This window comes from Bufo gargarizans, chromosome 8 (genome assembly GCF_014858855.1).
Source record: "Bufo gargarizans isolate SCDJY-AF-19 chromosome 8, ASM1485885v1, whole genome shotgun sequence".
Taxonomy (NCBI): Eukaryota; Metazoa; Chordata; class Amphibia; order Anura; family Bufonidae; genus Bufo; species Bufo gargarizans.
Genome location: NC_058087.1, coordinates 98,506,314 through 98,523,303, shown reverse-complemented (window position 1 = coordinate 98,523,303; position 16,990 = coordinate 98,506,314). Strand labels below are relative to the sequence as shown.

General features: G+C 41.9%; 1 protein-coding gene across 7 annotated transcripts in view; it reads right to left on the bottom strand.

The window, feature by feature from the left end:
• Positions 1-16,990, bottom strand: part of GULP1 (GULP PTB domain containing engulfment adaptor 1) — a 1,095,073-nt gene that overhangs the window by 975,213 nt on the left and 102,870 nt on the right. Inside the window, exon 1 of one of the 7 annotated variants that reach the window (XM_044302631.1) lies at positions 6,261-6,336. The exons of the other annotated variants lie outside the window; for them this stretch is intronic. The gene's annotated coding sequence lies outside the window, so the exon portion shown is untranslated. Of the gene's footprint in view, positions 1-6,260; positions 6,337-16,990 lie in introns of those variants that run through there. 7 annotated transcript variants of the gene reach the window in all.

Sequence of the window (16,990 nt, the reverse complement as noted above, 5' to 3'; positions counted from 1 at the left end):
CTGCAAAGCTGTGTTGCCTAATCTTCCCTGCTTGACCTCTGCCCTTTGACCATGTTGAACCTGTTCCACTCCCCCTAAACTCTGCCTGGTTATTGTACTGACCCTGTGCTTTCTGCCCTGACCTTTACCAGATTAAAATAACTTTGCTTGACTAAACCTTGGCTTGCCCACTGCCTGTCCCCTTTGGTGCCACTCATGCTTGGGTAGGCTGTCACTGTAATATATGAGTGAAAGGGTGAAAACCAGGGGCCATTTAGATAACGTCTTTAGAAAAAATCCTAAGCCAAATTCATCCTGTCATGGGTCTACAACTGCTGAGTTACAAAAAACTTTTTTGTAATACTGTAAAAAGAAATGTATATTCTATGTATATCTATGTACTGCCAGCAGTGGTTGGGTTGTGACTGGTAGCCTGTTACTGGTTTTGTTAGCACATTGGTTGGGAGATTTGAGAAATTTTAGTCCGTAATCAAAGTCAAACTATGGTACTCAACTTCTGTCTTTGAAAAGTCTGCATTAGACAGGCAGATTTTCTGCCAGATGATCGCTAACAAGCATTCGTAGTAATGCTCATTAGTGACACTCTGGCAGTGTAATAATGCCGCAGATTAACTGATGTAATCCAAATCTTTTGACAGGTTTAAAAATTATCGTTTGCAGATGACAGATCGTTTGCAGATGGCAGATTGTGGTGTCCAATCACTAGCTGCTGCTGCTGGTGGTAAATAATGATTTAGTATAGAGAAGAGCAATGGTATAACAATCTGTCTTCCCTATACTGAGGAGATCACTGCATGTAACAGCAGCTAGCTTCCTTCCCGACAATCACCAGCAGAATGGTGCTGTCTCACACAGCCTTAGGGTAGATATTTCTATTCAAAATGAAAGTTTTTTTAATTGTCTTCATTTAAACCAGGGGAGCACAACTTGTGGCCCAGTGGCCCTTGATACCATTCTGTGTGGCCCCCAACCATCTGGTAACAGACATGTATGTCTATGTCTTGTGGATGCTCAAATGTATTTTTTACATGTTTCTCCCATTAGAGGGAAGTCCTGGAACTGGAACTAGACAATAATGGTATATACTGTTTATTCCAAATGCCATACAGAATTTTAGTTGAAGAGGTCCTTTCACCAGTTTGTACTTTAGAAAAGCGATACCTCACACTGTAGCCCATGTTCAGTAAATGTGATATTGCAAATGTTTTTATTGATCGGCTCCTCCATTACGCTGATGTGCACCTCGTTCTGTTTAGGCACGCTTTATGCTAATTAATAGCATCAGAACACCGGGGAGGAGACATCAGCTTTTCTCCGTGGGCGTTTCTTCTATCTGGCTGTGACGCGCTCTGCTGATTGCCCCACTTCAATAGGGCTGTGTACATGAGCTGTGATTTTCACGCATCACTAGTGCGTTGCTTGAAAATCGCAGCAACTCTATATTGTGTGTTTTTTGCGCAACGCAGGCCTATAGAAGTGAATGGGGCTGCGTGAAAATCGCAAGCATCCGAAAGCAAGTGCGGATGCGGTGCAATTCTCACGCATGGTTGCTAGGAGACCCGATCTTTATTTTCCCTTATAACATGGTTATAAGGGAAAACAGTATTCTTAATACAGAATGCTTAGTAAAATAGTGATGGAGGGGTTAAAAAATAAAAAATAACAATTCATAAACTCACCTTAATCCACTTGAACGCTCAGCCTGCCATGTCTTCTTTCTTTTTTTTATGAAAAGGACCTGTGGTGACGTCACTGTGCTCATCACATGGTCCATCACCATGGTGATGGACCATGTGATGAGAGCAGTGACATCAAAGGTACTTTAGCCAGGTCCTGAAGAAAGTAGAAAGAAGAGGAGATCTGCTACGTGATCAAGTGGGATGGGTTAATTTTTTTTTGTTTGTTTTTGTTAAAGCCTATGCCTTTTATTTTTTTAAGAATTTTTTATTTTTTTCCAAAATATAACAATACACGGTACATATTGAGTATTCAGAGCGTCTGACGCAGCAGATAATGAAGAGGTCATACAATCTGGATATACACAAGGCAATGAAAATGTTATTCCACACAGCATTTACGTAATCTGTATATATGTCTATATTACTTTATCCTGATGAGGTCGACCATCATTAGCCAAACTCTAGGTATTCAGAAAGAGTGTTACACGGTCTAAAGGATTGAATAATGATGCTTATTGCATCCCACCAATAGACCGGACTATAATAGGAATATCAGTAAAGTGGTAAATCTGAATTCCTGCTATAGTCGCCACTGGTTTAAAAATTTCTGGTGGTTTCTGTCTTCCCATGAAGATAGTTCTTCAAAGCAATACAATTGGTCTACTTTCTGCTTCCATTGTTCCATGGAAGGAAGAGTAGTGGATAGCCAGTGTTTCGGGACCAATAGGCGCGCTGTGATAAGTAGTTGTCTAAACAGAAAGGGGGGGATTGTTGGTCATTTGCATCATAGGGCTTTGAGGGGTGATATTGTCACTGAGGTACAGCATATCTGGTTGCTTAGGCGGAATATTTCTTTCCACAAATTTATTATAGTAGGACATTCCCACCAGATATGGAAGAAGAATCCTCTATTATTTAGGCAGTTTATCATTTTTAACCCTTCAATGGACATTTTACTAAGCATTCTGCATTTAGAATGCTATTATTTTCCCTTATAACCATGTTAGGCTACTTTCACACTTGCGCTTGATCGGATCCTTTCTGAACGGATCCGATCATATTAATGCAGACGGAGGCTCCGTTCAGTACGGATCCGTCTGCATTAATAACTTAGAAAAATTTCTAAGTGCGCAAGATGCCTGAGCGGATCCGTTCAGACTTTCAATGTAAAGTCAATGGGGGACGGATCCGCTTGAAGATTAAGCCATATGGTGTCATCTTCAAGCGGATCCGTTCCCATTGACTTACATTGTAAGTCTGAACGGATCCGCTCGGATGCACATGCAGCCCGACTAAGACACTTTTATTGTACATGACATAGTACTTAGTTTTTATTCCTTTCTTCCCTGTTGTTACTATTCCTGATGTTATTCCATTCTTTTCAATTCTTATTGTATTTATATGACTCTATATTAAAGGAGATTATCAATAGTGATGAGCAGCATAGACAATATTCGTTTTTGCAATATTTTGAGGATTTTTCGTATAATATGCACAATAAACTAGCAAATTCTAGAATTTGCGATCTCCAGTCATTATTGTAGTGATTGCGCAAATCGGCATTAAGGATGCACTTTTTTTGTACAATACGTGCAACTTCACATTTTATCAGGTCTGAGTAGATATTGCTGATTGGTGCAGTATTGTTGTGACATCACAGCACTGTCTGTAGCATATCCACTCACCTAAAGAATTATTAGGAACACCATACTAATACGGTGTTGGACCCCTTTTTGCCTTCAGAACTTCCTTAATTCTACATGGCATTGATTCAACAAGGTGCTGATAGCATTCTTTAGAAATGTTGGCCCATATTGATAGGATAGCATCTTGCAGTTGATGGAGATTTGAGGGATGCACATCCAGGGCACGAAGCTCCTGTTCCACCACATCCCAAAGATGCTCTATTGGGTTGAGATCTGGTGACTGTGGGGGCCATTTTAGTACAGTGAACTCATTGTCATGTTCAAGAAACCAATTTGAAATGATTCGAGCTTTGTGACATGGTGCATTATTCTGCTGGAAGTAGCTATCAGAGGATGGGTACATGGTGGTCATGAAGGGATGGACATGGTCAGAAACAATGCTCAGGTAGCCCGTCACTGTTAAACGATGGCCAATTGGCACTAAGGGGCCTAAAGTGTGCACAGAAAACATCCCCCACACCATTACACCACCACCAGCCTGTACAGTGGTAACAAGGCATGATGGATACATGTTCTCATTCTGTTTACGTCAAATTCGGACTCTACTATTTGAATGTCTCAACAGAAATCGAGACTCATCAGACCAGGCAACATTTTTCCAGTCTTCAAAAGTCCAATTTTGGTGAGCTTGTGCAAATTATAGCCTCTTTTTCCTATTTGTAGTGGAGTGGTACCCGGTGGGGTCTTCTGCTGTTGTAGCCCATCCGCCTCAAGGTTGTGCGTGTTGTGGCTTCACAAATGCTTTGCTGCATACCTCGGTTGTAACGAGTGGTTATTTCAGTCAAAGTTGCTCTTCTATCAGCTTGAATCAGTCGGCCCATTCTCCTCTGACCTCTAGCATCAACATGGCATTTTCGCCCACAGGACTGTCGCATACTGGATGTTTTTCCCTTTTCACACTATTCTTTGTAAACCCTAGAAATGGTTGTGCGTGAAAATCCCAGTAACTGAGCAGATTGTGAAATACTCAGACCGGCCTGTCTGGCACCAACAACCAGGCCTTGCTCAAAATTGCTTAAATCACCTTTCTTTCCCATTCTGACACTCAGTTTGGAGTTCAGGAGATTGTCTTGACCAGGACCACAACCCTACATGCATTGAAGCAACTGCCATGTGATTGGTTGACTAGATAATCGCATTAATGAGAAATAGAACAGGTGTTCCTAATAATTCTTTAGGTGAGTGTATGTATGGACAGCAGAGAAACAGTAATTCCCATCACACTACCTAACACCCTGCACTGGAACCTATCAGCTACAATATATCACTATCTAACCTGCACTGACTATCTCCCACTAACTATCTGTAAAAATAAAATAAAAAATAAAAATAAAAAATAACAATCTAATGTAATTAAATTAGGATCCAGATGAGTTTGAAAAGCACAGAGCACAGCAATGACACTGCTGTCTCTCAAAACTGCAAAAAACAGCAGAAAATGGCTGCTGGAGAGTTTCCTATATAGTAAGGGGTAGGCAACTTGTTGCAGCCTTCTCATTGGCCCACAAGCAAGAAGCATTAGTACTGCTAAATAAAAAATAAAAATAGAATATTCTCAATTATGAATATATAGCACTATATTCTAGATTTTCTCAAATTCTCGAAGTGCCGATATTCGTGATAAAAATTCACGATTAGAATATTCGCGATCATCACTAATTATCAATTGTTATTACTAATCATTATTACTGTGATCCCATCATATCCTTTGTCATGATTCCACTTCTATCATAATCAATTGTTTATACATAATTCATCAATTAATAATGTAAATAAATTTATAACAATCAAATTTAATTTGTATTTATTTGATATATAAACTAATATTTGTGTTGCTGACTGATTATATCTAAATTGACTGTAAAAGTTAATCATTATTGTACAATAAATAATGCATGTAATTATTCAACATACAGTGCTCTATAAATGAATTATATCATGCTATTTTCATGGTACAATTAAATAATAAACATCATATTTTATTCTATTCAACCAATAACCGCAATATATTTTCCAGCATTGTATTAATTAAACCCCTAAAAATTACTTTAATGGTATACGTTAAAAGGATCCCAAGAGGGTCCACTAGATCAAGACTATTTGGTGTACAGACAAAAATTTATAAAGTGACCGATAACCACATCCAGAATGAAATTTTAACCTGGGGTATGGGAAATTTTGTCCCTAAATCTACCCCTATCCTAAAAACCTTTGCCCAGGGAGGGCTCCTGATGGTGGAGGCCCCCTGTCCGCGTACCTATACTGCTAGCCCTTCCCGTTCCCTATAGGGGTGCAGCAGAATTGGTAGACAGTTATCCCAGGTAAGAGATATGGATAATAGATTACCAACTATATAAGTAAACTGGATGGGAATTGAAAGAAAAAGAAACACAGAAAATAGTACAGACAAACACAAAGATACACTTAATCAGGGTTGACATTATAGTCATACACCTAAAGGGTTGACATTATAGTCATACGCCTCAATTACCTTGACGCGTTTCACCCACGTAAATACTGTAGGATCATCAGGAGGTGTAGTTATACAATTAATCTATACAAGACTTTGTATGTGACTAAATAGGTATCGGTACAAGGCTGGGTCGCATAAAAGAGGTGCTCAAAGATATGTGCCTGCTGAGAAGCCAGATCGCACAAGTGAGATAAACGCTCTACATATAGTTAAAGATTGAAACAGGGGGATATATTTATATCAATGATACTTATGCCTGTTTAGGACTCCATCCAGTACAGATATTGTTATCCACATCTACATCCACATCCTATATGGGGCAGGAAACAATTATAAACCATGGTCAATTTCAATGTATGAACATCTAGATGTATATGAAATCACTGGTAAGTGCAGACTCACGGTTCAGTAGAAATAGTGGGCCACGGTTAATTCTCTGTTATTCCCCTGCCATGATTACTTGACAGAGCACACACTGAAAATAAAGTGCATCATCAGCTTTGAGCATTGATACTAGTCCTCAATAGACACAGAGAAATCAAAAGACCCCTGGTTACAAAGATGCCATACTCACATGGTGGAGTCTCCCCTATGTTCTATATCCCCCTGGTAGGCGATTTACTCACTGGTGCGCAGGCTGTATTTAAAAGAACCGCCGCATCACGCCACTAATGATTAATTCGATTCCAGCTTAGCCCCATTTCCTGCTGTTGGAACGCATATGCGTTCCAACTACCGGAAATACTCATTCCTAGGGGCAGGGCTATACGCTCATTGCCAGCGCCGCCCTTCTAAGTGCTGGAACGCATATGCGTTCCAAAGAGCGACTTCCGGTCTTACGGCCTCCCTCCAGTTCCTGTATATGCATTTATGTGAGATGCGGTGCGCTCCGTGTGATGATCTCCTCCCTGATAACCGATACCAGGCAGAGCTCAAATCCTGTTCAAGCATATAAACCTTTAATTTAATCAGGGTTATGATATAGTTTGGCGAGCCTGGGATCCTCTATTATGCTGTAATTGACATATAGTTATGGTTATAATGCATGATCTTATGATGTACATGCATATATATTTATATACTAGCCATACCATTACCATCATATAACAGAGGACAGGGTAGGAGCATACATTGGGCACCGGGATCATACAATGCCCTACATTTACTGTAGCAGAGTACATATATATATGGTTATAAAGTTCTCATGATGCGAAGGCTTAAAAATACACGTTCCGGCATATAGCAAAATTAATTTTGATATATACATCCTTAAGGAGGGTAACCAAGGTGCATGGTTACCTCAGGACAGTGATCCGATAGTGAGTCACTAGTGTCCAATCTGATATAACATTATATTTTTCATGCTTTACGCATGTGGTCTAATCTTCAGTACACTTCTTAAATCACATGATGCTCGGCTTAGAAAAACGGAAATAGGGATATCACGGACAAAGTCGCACTTCATAAGAAACAGGTGAATGTCAGCCTTTCGTTGATACCTGTAGGTGCCTGAGATCGAAATCTGTGTATCCACACACATTCCTTCTGCAGGATTTTATTGTCCCAGTTCCCACCTCTGGGTGAGGGTGGTATGAGCTCCAGAACGGAGAATTTTAAACAAAGAGGGTCCCCTCCATGTACGTCATTGATATGAGAAGCTACTGGAGTGACTTTTTTGTTGATGACATCATTAACATGTTCGCAGACTCTCCTACGTAGCTCCCCTATTGTCTTCCCTATATAATCTTTGGGGCAGGGACATTGGCAGATATAGATAGCCCCTTTACTGCGACAACTGCAGAAGTCCCTGATATCAAATACCTGTCCGGTGGCAGTGCATGTTATAGTTTTGGCCGTGGATATATATTGGCATGCTTTACAGGTTCCGCATTTAAACATCCCGAGGGGTTTGCGGTCCAACCATGTGCCCTCCCTAGTAGGGGGAACGTAATGGCTATGCACCAAACGGTCTTTGAGGCTTTTGCCCCGTCTATAACAGACACATGGTTTTTCAGTTAAAATATCTGATAGCTCATGGTCCAATAACCGCAATATACAAATAATTATGCCTACTAAATGTGCTTTAATCTCTTAGTAAAATACATGTGTAGTGTAATAATTAAACCCCTTTATGATAACTATATTATAGTTATGAATTTTATAATTGGTGATAAGTTTATTAATTCACATTATTATTATAGATTACTGAACTGGGATATAGTCATTTCTGTACAGAATAATGGTCCATTTTCTATTATTCTGTACAAGTTTTAATCTGATGACTACAAGTTGTCGTCTACTTGGGGACCTAAGAAAAAGTAAAAAAGTTTTGAAAACAGAAAAAAAAAATCCTATTTACTGTTTTTTCATCACTTTATCTCCCAACTAATTGAATAAAGAAGCGATCAAAAAGTCATACACAGCCCAAAATTTTATTATAAAAAACTACACATCGTTCCGCAATAAATGAGCCCTCACATATCTCCCTAGACATAACCGTAAAAACGTTATGGGGGGTCAGAATATGAATATAATCCAAAGTTTTATTGTATTTTTTTTCAGTGTTAATACACAAGAAAAACTATAAATAAATATGTTGTATTACTGGATTCGTACTGACCTGGAGAATGAAGAGTACAAGTCAGTTTTATCGCATAGTCAATGCTGTAAAAAAAAAAAAAAAATAATAATAAACTGTAAAACTGTGGTGGAATTGGATTTTTTTTCCAATTACAACACATTTGGAATTTTTTCCTTGCTTCCCACTACAACCTATGTAATATTAAGTTTTGGCATTAGAAAGTATAACTTGTTATGGCTCTGGAAAGGCTAGGAGTGAAAACCGAAAGCCCAAAATCGCCACATCAGGAAAGGGTTAATACATCCTCTCTAGTTCCATATCACTGTATGTATGCTTACTCATCAATCTCAGAAAACTAGGTACAGACTGGGAGACACTTCCTACTGTCATTTTTGGAAAGTAGAAAGACAAAAAGATCTATATTTCTGTAGTTCTATTTCTAGGAATTCTTTTTAATAAAATGGTCATGAAAATGAATTGAATAGCTGCATTCACTATACATATCTCACTATCTGCCACAGAGCCTACGGATGTAGAAGAAGAAAAAATAAAAACTGAGAACACATGTTACAGCCATTGAACATTTTTTCACCATTGTTAATTAATATGATAACCATTCCTTTTAGCTTTGCTGCACCTGTATTTTGGTGTCTATACTAAAATAAAGATATACAAGACAAGCTGTATGTGACAGTAGGTAACCTCAAAGAACCAAAAATGGTGAAGCCAGACATGTGTTAAGGCCGATTCATTGGCCTGTATTTGTGGGAGGGGCACGGTTGCCTATATCATGGCACCTCTGCCCCTCCTTCAATGAACGTGTGTCAAACGCTGGCCTCGTTCCGTGTGTGAAGTTTGCGTCCGGTCCTAGAAGTTTGTTTCTGCGCAAAGCAAGCTACTAGATCAGGTGACTGCCACATTGCAGTCTCGGCTCTCAAGTCCGGCCGGCAGTGCCGGCTCCCTAGGTAAGAGGGGGCCACACTGCACCGGAGCGTCTGCCAGGCAGCTCCGGCTCCCACGTGGCATGAATCGTAGGGTGCAGGGATCAGCGCGATCCCGATTCTAATTTCTTTCCCCTCTTAAATGTCTGGCACAGGCCGCTGTGCCATTAGCTAGGCAGGGTCCGTGGCAGCAGATTGGGTTGTCCCCCTCATGCCCCCCATGCCCGTACTGGCCCTGGTCTCCTCCGCTGTCTGCCCATGCTACAGGGGCCGGCTATTGTGTGGGCTCCCCCTGGTGGCTGCTGGAGTCAATGCAGTCCATGGAGCAGGGTTGGACGTTGCAGGCTCCCTCTGGTGGTGACTGCTGGCACTGCAGTCCATGGCTCTGTGTTGGCTCCATCTAGTGGCTACCAGGAGCTATGACCACAGAAAAAAAATAAAGGGGAATAAAATAAAAAAAAAGAGAAAAAAAAATAAAGTAGAAATAAAACAAAAGGATGTGTTAAAAAAAAATAATAATTATATATATATATATATATATATATATATATATAAAACTCATGCTTGATTGATGGAGTTTAGGGTTTATTGGGGGGGCCATATACTCATTCAGTACTAGTTAGAGGGACTCTGTATTGTTGGTCGCACGCCTCTACGCTGGCGCTATGACGTACGCAAGGATCTTACATGTGGTTTTATTCCAGGATTGTCTCGTCCATCTTCACACACATTTTGCACATTGTTCAACCATCAGGGTACAGTATGACAATAGCTATGTCGTGGTACTATTCCACTCTTTTCTTCTGGTAGTGGGTCAGTTGTGCCACGGTCAGACTCACCATTCACAGGGGTGTTCTAGGTTCAGCTATCGCTTCTCCTTGGCTCAGGTTCTCTCGTCCCTTTTCACTCGCATTTTTTCACAGTTGCATGGGTCTCAGCCTACTCACAGCCACGTCACGTCATTCCAGTATCAGTTGACAGTTAGGAGTTGATTTATGCATACTGTATCCACAGGGTATGTCACGTGCGTTAGATATAGTGGAGGCTTCAGTCGACGAGAACCTTGCCAGGATGTCAGAAGGGGGCAGTGTCTCGTCTCTTCGCACTTGGACCATCCCTAGGTTGATGTCGGAGTTGTCCAGACGGGGTATTTCATATCCCTCTTCTGCTAGGAGAGCTGAGTTATACCGGTTATTGGTCGTTAACTCAGGCCCTCAGCAGCAGGAAGAAGTCTCCACGGTCACTGTTCAGAACTTGCTGACACAGATCCATCTGTTGTTAAATAACTTGACTTCGTCTGTCACGGATGTGCAAACCAGGTTGCAAGCGGTTGAGTCTCGTTGTTTTTCCACTACCCCGCATACCATCGATGTCGCTGTTCCCTCCACATCTACGGCGACAGGGGCAGGTATCCCTGTGACAGCGCCCAGTATTATGCCAGCTCATTTTGTTCCTGCCAATTTAAAGAAGGATATCCTGGAAGGTAGAGATGTCAATCTCGCATCCTTACTGGTCGCTATCCGGGACCTGCCTGATAGTAGGGTAATTGCTTGTGGGGATGTGTCAGTGATCCTGAAAGGCCGTGACCACAGACTGAACCGCAAGCTCACGGTACCTGAATTTGTGCTCGCATTTAGTTTGTACAGAGACGTAATCTGTTCAGTTCGTCCCGAGAGAAGGGAAGAACTTGATCTGTACTTGTTTAGGATAACTGAGTTGGGGTACAAGTATGGTGGTAGTTCCTTCTACGACTACCATTGTTCTTTCTCAGCCAAGGCAGCTGCCACCTTGAGCCAGTTCCAGTTTCTTACTAACTGGGCCAACATTGATACGGAGATTTTTTGTAGGCATTTCGCCGGGCTTAAGGCACCGTCATGCTCCCTATGCCAATCAATTGACCATTCCACTGCGTGGTGTCACAAGGCTGCTCAGAGCGAAGGGTCTAGTTCCACAGGTCCTGTTCCCGGCCAGTCCAATTGTAGCAAAAACTCTGGTTTAGTCTCTGGGTAGACCAATCAAACTACTCGGCAGGTCTCAGATTTGTAATAACTTCAATTATGCATCCTGTAATTTCATTCAGTGCCGCCTACTACACATATGTACTAACTGCTTCAGAGCCCATCCTAAAGTAGTCTGTTCATTAAAAGCAGATAATAATTACATGTGTGTTGTTAATATAGTTCGATTACAGCAGTTCCTACGCAGGTACCCTGACCCAGGCTTTGTAGAGTTCCTTAGTACAGGGTTTAGGTTCGGTTTCCACACTGGGATGGTGGCCCTTCCAGACTCCACACACAAGTGCAGGAACTTACAGTCCGCTGACCAACACGCTGATGTCTCCGATAGGTTAATAGCAGCGGAATTAGTCAAAGGTTTCCTGATAGGCCCTTTTGCATCATCATCCTTCGACAGGTGGAGAATCAGCCCGATAGGAGTCGTGTTTGGCAAATTTAGTAACAAAGAGAGGTTGATTATCGACCTGTCCGCCCCACATGGTACCCCTACACCTAGCATCAACTCTCTCATTCCATCAGAAGAAGTTAGTATGAGATATGCCACCATAGATCAGACCATCGCTCTTATCTTACAGCTAGGTCCCTGCACCTTCCTTTCTAAAGCCGATATTTCAGACGCCTTCAAATTACTACCGGTCAAACCGTCCCTCTGGCAGTGGTACGGCATCAAATGGAGGGGCCTTTATTATTTTGCTTCCAATCTCACATTCGGGTTTAAGAGTAGCCCGTGGTTGTTCGACCAATTAGCCAAGGCTCTCCACTGGATTTTAGTCCATGAATTCCACTGTAGCAATGTTATTTACTACCTTGATGACTTTTTAATTGTTGAGCGTCCTGACACTCCCCCCAAAGACCTTCATTTGTTACTGGAGTGTTTCAGACAATTGGGGGTTCCGGTCTCTCCCAAGAAAGTGGAAGGTCCCTCCAAAGTCATCACATTCCTTGGTATAGTTTTGGACACCCAGAACATGGTTGCCAAGGGTCAAATTACAGAGAATTAGGGAAGCCGTTCATAATTTCACATCCACTAGAGTGATTAAAAAAGTTCAGCTACAGTCCCTGTTAGGTATGCTGAACTTTGCGATGCGCATAATTCCGCAAGGTAGGGCATTTGTATCTTGTTTACTTTCTCTCCTTCCCACAGCCCCTTCCCAGGATAGCAGCTTAGGTGTGGACGATATGGTCATGGCTGACTTGAACATGTGGGATCAATTTCTCACGCAATGGAATGGCATCTCGCTCTTTATTCCCACGATATCCAGCAACGCCCCCGTGATTTTTTCTGACGCCGCTGCCAATACAGGTTTCGCAGCTATTTTTGGCAACCATTGGTTAGCAGACAGATGGCCAATCGAAGTTAGTTCCATTCCTGGGTTTTTCCGTACCTCAGCAGTTTTCGAACTCTACCCCTTAGTGGCAGCGTCCTATACCTGGGGCCAACGTTGGTCAGGTCAGACTGTGTCCTTCGTATCCGATAATACAGCCGTCATCGAGATTCTCAATAGTGGTTCTTCTAAGTTTCCATATGTCATGTTATTTCTTAGGCGCCTGGTCCTTCTGTCATTACAACACCAGTTTCATTACATAGCTTCACATATAGCCGGTAACCACAACGCAGCAGCCGACACGTTATCTAGTTTTAATTCTACCCTCTTTTCACAGATCTGTCCAGAAGCAGACGCCGTCGGGAGCCCAGTCCCTCCATACGCTGCTCTAATCCTGCCATAGACGCTCATCTCGCCACCGCTCGGTCACTGCTACTCAAGTCCCTCTCTCCCAATACAGCCAGAGCCTACCAGACAGGTTGGAGAGCCTACTTCAGATTTCAGGACTCTTATCCGCAAGGTGACACCGAGTTCGTTCCGTACATCCTGGCCTTTATAGGTTACTGTCACATCAATCTGAAACTATCCCACGCCACGGTCAAGTCCTACCTCGCAGGGGTGCAACATTTTAGAGCCATGAGTTTCACTCAGCCAGGTTCATTGTTTTCTATCCATGCCATTAAAGCCACTCTGAGGGGTCTCGAGAAAAGCGACCGCGAGTCACGCACTTGCCGGCTACCCGTCACTGGCCAGCTTTTCCGTGACCTTTCCGACTTATTAGACAAGAAACCATTCGGTGCCCTGCATAGTTTGATAATAAAAGCTGCCATGTACCTGGCCTTTTACGGGGTGTGCGCGTGCTACAACAGCTTCTGTCCTCTCTGCCGAACAAGCCGCCCTGCAGTCCTTTGCTACCATTCAATAATACTCACCTTACCTGTCCCCAATTCATAACCCATATTCGTGTTTTACTGACTAATCTGGCAGTAGATCCGTCCTCAATATCCGGGCATCCGTTTCGCATAGGGGCGGCATCCGCCGTGTCAAGGAATCGGGTTCCAGCACATATAATTAAAAGACTAGGTCGTTGGCGTTCGTCCTGTTTCAGCCGCTACACTCCTTGTCCGTATGCTGAAATGAATCTTGCTTGTCAGAATTTGGTGTTATGAATAAATGTTGGTAACTTTCCGATTTCATAGAAATTGTTGTTCTTTTTGGCCTCCTTCAGCTATCCCTCCAACGTCACGGTTTCGGCATAACTCTAACCGCTTAGCTAGCCAGCAGGTATGAGTCCTTCTTCGTGAGTGCCCCAACCACAAATGTAAAATAAAATAGAAGCACACATCGAAAGGATCCCAAAAGCATGGGGCTCTGTTTCAGTACTAAATGTATGCCTTGAAGGACTCAACAATTCAAGCCTTTTTATCTGCTCATCCTTTCTTTAACTTTCTCCTATCTGCTGTATTAAACCCAAGTAAATTGTACTTCCAGGACTTTGATTTTGTTCCACTTGTCACCAATATGAGTAATTACTGTTCTCCCAGTTCTGGCAGCCATTCTCCAGCTGATATCACTACAGCAGATCCATGGTGGTAAATTTGTAAATTTATTTTTTCAAGACTTAACACCAGTTAATATAAGGAGTGTCTGCAACTGACAGTCTTTAGCAGAGAGAAAAGTAGCTTATATAAAGTCGATACATTCCAAATAATGGAAAATCACAAGTTCTGAACTGCAGTTGATATGAAACAATTACAAAAGTACAAACTTAAAAAATAACATTTTCTCATTTTAATTAATTTTCTAATAAAATATTATTGAAAGTCATGGGAATCTTTCAGTCATTTATAGTTTAATGAAAAATGTAGTGTAAGATACTATTTCTCATGCTTTCAAGAAACCTGTGTGCTAACATAGTAGAGGATCCCTCGTTAATTCAAGAGGATGGTCATGAGATAATCACATTAACATGCATCATTCTAATCATCACATTACCATCTATTTTTCCATTATACCTGATCTCTGAGTAGGCTTCACTAAGGGTTTTAGCTCACAATAACTGATGGAAATAACTTATCAAATAACTAGTGTGACCGAGCCAATTATTGTGTAAATTATCATTAAATAGAGCGAAACTGCACAATTATCGAGAAGTGTAAAAGCAATGGACGATAAAGTGCCAACCAAGAATTGGTAGACTTCTCAATGGTTCAATCATTTGTGTGGGCACAAAAATCATCATTGGACGTTAACGATTTCATAGGTAAATCACTGAATGCACAATTACAGACCATTACACCGTGGGTGTGTTTAAGCACGCAGCTCAAGTTATCGCTTTGTGTAACTGCAACTGTCTGCTTACAAACAATGGACTATGCAAAGAAAAATAGAAAACGATTATCGGCACGTCTAAAGGGTCATTGTTGAAATCTTCACTACACCAAGAAACCACTCATTTGTCGCTCAGTCGTACCAATCATCTACTTGTGTAAAGGCACCTTTAGGCTGCTGCTCTACCAGAGACATGAACATTTGCAGCAGCAGCACACTGCTACGGAAGTAGGCCAGTCACTAGAGTTGAGCGAACTTGTGTTTCAAGTTCAGCGTACAAAGTTCAGGTTCAGGTTAACTAAAAACTCTGCTATGGATTCCGCTACCACAGACCATAAGTTATGGTCCATGGTAACAAAATCCATAACGGAACTCTTAGATAATCTGAGCTTTGTATGCCGAACTTGAAATACAAGTTCGCTCAACATTACCGATGTGTGCCTCAGGCAGATCTCGGAATGGTCCTTCCCTCCCATCTCTTTGATGGAAGACCCTGTTCTAATTGTAATGAGTGAAAAAAAAATAGGGGGAAAGGGTGGTAGGGGGAGATAGTTTCTGCTTCCACATCAGCTGCCTCCAAATCAGATTACTACTCTGTTTATAAGACATGGGCGCTGCATTGGCAATTCAGGCAGAGTAAATTCAGTCAAAATGAACTTATGAATTCTGGGGCCTAATGTAGTTTTACAATGCAGTTTGATTCACACAGACCTCTCAGTCACTCTGTCGACAGCACAGTAAGTTACTAAAGAGTTAACTTATGTTAACTTATGTTATGCAGAGAGCTGAGCTGCTGAAGAGCATAATCTGTAAAGCAGAAGATCACCTCCTCCAGAGTGTCCTGCAGCATCCTTTGAGAGCAGGTAAGCCCCCACTATCCTGCTGGCTTCAGGCCCTTACTCCGCCTGAGCATGCCAGCAGGTACTATAGGTGGGTACCTGTGTATTTGTGTATGTATATATAATTCTATATATTTAACAGCATATGCACATCCACACATGATAAAGACATGAGGTGCAGAATCTACAGCATATTGATTTAATTGCGGATTTCACTCTTTCCAATGCTAAGGCCCCTTTCAGAGGAGCGATTGTCACATTGCGGACTGCTCAGCACCTGTCCTGAACTTCCAGCACTGCCGGGGTCGCATAGCACTATATTGATTTATGATGCTATGCGACCCCAGCAGTGCTAGAAGCTAAGGACGGCTGCTGTACAGTCCACAGCGTGACACTCGCTCCTCTGAAAGGGACCTAAGAGGGAGCCCTGTGTCTAATTAGTAGCATTTCAGCAACAAAATTGGTGGCAAAAATACACAATTTGGTGTGTTTTTATGCTTCAAATTACAAGCAGAAACACTGCAAATTTTAATCAGTCACATGTGGACATACCTAAGGGTGCCTTCACATGACAAGGCCAGTGAATAGTGGCCATCAAAAATAGCACATGTCCTATATTTGCCTGTTCTGACGGCCAGACAGATTATACTAAATTTAATGGGGTCGTTTTAACTGGCCGCTAGACAGGAGTACACTCTTGTGGAAAATTGCCTTTTAGGGATTCAAAATTAAAATAAAATTACCTCATCCACTTGCACACGCAGAGGCAGTCGCTCCTCTCTTGATGCTGAAGAGCCTGCACTCCCAGTATGATGAAGTCACCATGCTCTCCCAGCAACTGCACATGCACATGCAAGTGGATGGGGGGGTAGGGGACATTATCACTGCTGGGGGCCATTATAGGGGGCATTATGACTGCTGGGGGCCACTATATATATCATCAATTTTTAATGGTCATTAAAAAACAGATGCAAAACAGCCAATAAAGATGGACAGAAAATGTTGTGTGAATGTAGCCTATGGTCTCTTTCACACGGTCAGTATTTGTAAGCCAAAACCAGGAGTGGAATCTACAGAGAAAAGGTATAATAGAAATATCT